Below are 5,469 nucleotides of genomic sequence, written 5' to 3'. Positions count from 1 at the left end.
AAATAATGGGCCAATATTAGGAACATAGGTGCAAAAGTCCTAAATAGAATCTGAGTAAACAGATTCCTGCAATATATTCATCATGATCAAGATGGGTTTATTTCAGCAATGAAAGGTTAGTTGACAGTTAAATAAATTAATATAATAATACAAACAGACTAAAAGAGAATCTCATTAGATGCCGAGAAGTGTTTTGATAAAATTAGTTATCCATTTAGCAAAGTAAAAATAGTGGGGAGAAATTTTAATTGAATAAAATGCACTGACCCAAAGCCTTCAGTAAAAATCGTAACAATGAAAATTTGAAAGCTTTCCCATTAAGATCAGGAAGAAGACAAGGAAGCCTATGATCTCACTGGATGTTCCTACCTGACATAAGGCAGCAAGGGGAAAACAGGAGTGGGAAAAAGACTGGGAAGGAGAGAGAAAGCTATCCTTATTCATAGATATGACTGTCTACATAAAAAATCCCAAAGAATTATGAGTTACCTATTTTAATTAATAAAAGGGTTTAGCAAGGTCTCTGCATTTAAAATACAATATATAAAAAACAATTATACTTACATATACCAGCAACAATTGGACAATCAAATTAAGAAAGAGGCCACTTATTAAAGCATTAAAAATTGAGCAGCACCTAAGGCTAAAGCTAACAAAAATTTACAAGATTTCTACGGAAACAATAATATAAATTTACTTAGAAGCAATTATTAAAGAAGACCTAAATAAATGGAAAGACATAACCTGTTAATAGAACTGAAGACTCAATATTGTAGAACTGTCAATTTCTTCTTAAACTGAGATTCAGTTATCCCAATCAAAATCCCAAAAGTAGGGGGATCACAGGAAGATGGCAGCGTGAGTAGTTCAGAGGAAATCTCCTCCCCAAAACATACATATTTATGAAAATACAATAAATACAACTATTCCTAAAAGAGACACCAGTGGATGCAGTACAACAGCCAGGATACATCTACATCTGTGAGAACTCAGCATCACATGAAGGGGGTAAGATACAAGCTGGACCAGGTGAGACCCAAATGCTCCCCCACCCCAAAACCCGGTGGGAAGAAAGGAGTTGGAATGGGGAGGGAGTGAAAGCCCAGGACTGCTAAACAACCAGCTCTAGAAATCCGCACCCGGGACGCAGACACAAGGTGCACAGGGTACTGGATATTAGAGAAACAGTAAAGCAAAAGCCGTGGACAGGTCCCTGCAACTGGCGCCCCCCAGACAAAAGAAAAGCGAGTGCTTTCTGCAAGTCTTAAAGAGAGGGACCGCATAGCTGGACGAAGATGTCCCGGCAGCTGGGAACACCGGGGAAATGTAGGCACCCTAAATGGAGGCAGTGCAGCTCTGAAGCCCCTCACAGGACTAGGCAGCCTGCCAGTCATTCCTCCAACTGGTGCGGACCCTGACACACGGGCCCAGTAGCAGGAGAGTGGCAGCGTGCGCTGGGAACAGCAGCACCAGAAGGAACCGAGAGCAGATCCATGCGCCGCAGGAGAGGCTTGTACTAGCCGCCGGCAGCATGACCAAACAGCCCAGGTGTGGCTCGCGTGCACTGGTGGCAGTGAAGCCAGAGCCTCGTAGAAGCCTGCGCGGAAGAGCCCCGCGCGCACCTGCAGCAGAGCCAGAGGGAGCGGGCACGCTCCCAGCAGCCGACCGGAATCCAAGCCCAATGCACAGCCACCTGGGCCAGGCACAAAGGCCGCTGATGCCACACAGCTGCCGGGCAGGGTCGCCATCAGCACAGAGGAATGCACCTGGCATGCCTGTCACTCCCCACAGGGCTCCACGCTGCTCTGACAGACACCCTGCCCACAGCAGTTTAGGGGACTAACCCAGTGGCTGCTCCAGGAGTGCAGGTAACCGTCACAGGCAGTGGAGAAGGGCAAGGCATCCAGCAAGCAGGAAAGGACTTTCTTCTCCCAGCTGACACACCCGCAACCTGACTACAGCCACTGCTATCACCATGAAAAGGCAAAAAAATCTGGTCCAGTCCAAGATAGTTACACCTGAGAAAGGATCTGCAGAGGCAGACCTAACCAGTCTCCCTGAAAAAGAATTCAAAATAAAAGTCATAAACATGCTGACAGAGCTTCAGAGAAATATGCAAGAGCTAAGGGATGAAGTCCAGAGGGAGATTACAGACGTCCGGAGGGAGATTACAGATGTCTGGAGGGAGATTACAGAAGTGAAACAAACTCTGGAAGGATTTATAAGCAGAATGGATAAGATACAAGAGGCCATTGATGGAATAGAAACCAGAGAACAGGAATGCATAGAAGCTGATGCAGAGAGAGATAAAAGGATCTCCAGGAATGAAACAATATTAAGAGAACTGTGGGCCCAATCCAAAAGGAACAATATCTGCATGATAGGGGTACCAGAAGAAAGAGAGAAAAAGGGATAGAAAGTGTCTTTGAAGAAATAATTGCTGAGAACTTCCCCAAACTGGGGGAGGAAATAGTTGCTCAGACTACGGAGGCACACAGAACTCCCGAGAGACAGGATCCAAAGAGGACAACACCAAGACACAATAATTAAAATGGCAAAGATCAAGGACAAGTACAGAGTATTAAAGGCAGCCAGAGAGTAAAAAGGTCACCTACAAAGGAAAACCCATTAGGCTATCATCAGATTTCTCAACAGAAACCTTACAGGCCAGAAGAGAATGGCATGATATATTTAATGCAATGAAACAGAAGACCCTTGAACCAAGGGTACTGTATCCAGCACGATTATCATTTAAATATGAAGGAGGGATTAAACAATTCCCAGACAAGCAAAAGTTGAGGGAATTTGCCTCCCACAAACCACCTCTACAGGGTATCTTAGAGGGACTGCTCTAGATGGGAGTACTCCGAAAAAGAGCACAGAACAAAACACCTAACATATGAAGAATGGAGGAAGAAGAAAAAGAAGGGAAAGAAATAATCATCAGACTGTGTTTATAATAGCTCAATAAGCGAGTGAGGTCAGACAGTAAGGTAGTAAACAAGATAACCTTGAACCTTTGGTAAACCACAAATCTAAAGCCTGCAATGGCAATAAGTACATATCTTTAAATAATCACCCTAAATGTAAATGGATTGAATGCACCAATCAAAAGACACAGAGTAACAGAATGGAGAAAAAAGCAAGACCTATCTATATGCTGCTTAAAAGAGACTCACCTCAAACCCAAAGACATGCACAGACTTAAAGTCAAGGGATGGAGGTAGATATTTCATGCAAACAACAGAGAGAAGAAAGCAGGTGTTGGAATACTAGTATCAGACAAAATAGACTTCAAAATAAAGAAAATAACAAGAGATAAAGAAGGACATTACATAATGATAAAGGGCTCAGTCCAACAAGAGGATATAACCATTATAAACATATATGCACTCAATACAGGAGCATCAATATATGTGAAACAAATACTAACAGAATTAAAGGAGGAAATAGAGTGCAATGCATTCATTTTGAGAGACTTTAACACACCACTCACTCCAAAGGACAGATCCACCAGAAAGAAAATAAGTAAGGACACAGAGGCACTGAACAACACACTAGAACAGATGGACCTAATAGACATCTATAGAACTCTACATCCAAAAGCAACAGGATACATATTCTCCTCAAGTGTACATGGAACATTCTCCAGAATAGACCACATACTAGCTCACAAAAAGAGCCTCAGTAAATTCCAAAAGATTGAAATACTACCAGCCAACTTTTCAGACTACAAAGGTATAAAACTAGAAATAAATTGTACAAAGAAAGCAAAAAGGTTCACAAACACATGGAGGCTTAACAACATGCTCCTAAATAATCAATGGATCAATGACCAAATTAAATGGAGATCCAGCAATATATGGAAACAAATGACAACAACAACACAAAGCCCCAACTTCTGTGGGACGCAGCAAAAGCAGTCTTAAGAGGAAAGTATATAGCAATCCAGGCATATTTAAAGAAGGAAGAACAATCCCAAATGAGTAGTCTAATGTCACAATTATCGAAATTGGAAAAAGAAGAAAGAAGAACAAATGAGGCCTAAAGACAGCAGAATGAGGGACATAATAAAGATCAGAGAAGAAATAAGTAAAATCGAGAAGAATAAAACAATAGAAAAAATCAATGAAACCAAGAGCTGGTTCTTCAAGAAAATAAACAAAATAGATAAGCCTCTAACCAGATTTATTAAGAGAAAAAGAGAGTCAACACACATCAAAAGAATCAGAAACGAGAAAGGAAAAATCACGATGGACCCCACAGAAATACAAAGAATTATTAGAGAATACTATGAAAACCTATATGCTAACAAGCTAGAAAACCTAGCAGAAATGGACAAGTTCCTAGAAAAATACAACCTTCCAAGACTGACCCAGAAAGAAACAGAAAATCTAAACAGACCTATTACCAGCAATGAATTTGAAGCGGTAATCAAAAAACTACCTAAGAGCAAAACCCCTGGGCCAGATGGATTTACCTCAGAATTTTATCAGAAATACAGAGAAGACATAACACCCATTCTCCTTAAAGTTTTCCAAAAAATAGAAGAGGAGGGAATACTCCCAAACTAATTCTATGAGGCCAACATCACCCTAATACCAAAACCAGGCAAAGACCCTACCAAAAAGGAAAACTACAGACCAATATCCCTGATGAACGTAGATGCAGAAATACTCAACAAAATATTAGCAAACCAAATTCAAAAATACATCAAGAGGATCATACACCATAACCAAGTGGAATTCATCCCAGGGATGCAAGGATGGTACAACATTCGAAAATCCATCAACATCATCTACCATATCAACAAAAAGAAGGACAAAAACCACATGATCATCTCCATAGATGCTGAAAAAGCATTCAACAAAATTCAACATCCATTCATGATAAAAACTCTAAACAAAATGGGCATAGAGGGCAAGTACCTCAACATAATAAAGGCCATATATGATCAACCCACAGCTAACATCATACTGAACAGCGAGAGGCTGAAAGCTTTTCCTCTGAGATTGGGAACAAGACAGGGATCCCCACTCTCCCCACTGTTATTCAACGTGGTACTGGAGGTCCTAGCCACGGCAATCAGACAAAACAAAGAAATACAAGGAATCCAGATTGGTAAAGAAGAAGTTAAACTGTCACTATTTGCAGATGACATGATATTGTACATAAAAAACCCTAAAGACTCCACTGCAAAACTACTAGAATTAATATCAGAATTCAGCAAAGTTGCAGGATACAAAATTAACACACAGAAATCTGTGGCTTTCCTATACACTAACAATGAACTAATAGAAAGAGAAATCAGGAAAACAATTCCATTCACAATAGCATCCAAAAGAAAAAAATACCTTGGAATAAAACTAACCAAGGAAGTGAAAGACCTATACTCTGAAAACTATAAGACACTCTTAAGAGAAATTAAGGAGGTCACTAACAAATGGAAAATCATCCCATGCTCCTGGG

This window comes from Manis javanica, chromosome 15 (genome assembly GCF_040802235.1).
Source record: "Manis javanica isolate MJ-LG chromosome 15, MJ_LKY, whole genome shotgun sequence".
NCBI classification, from domain to species: Eukaryota; Metazoa; Chordata; class Mammalia; order Pholidota; family Manidae; genus Manis; species Manis javanica.
This window is presented reverse-complemented; position numbering follows the sequence as displayed.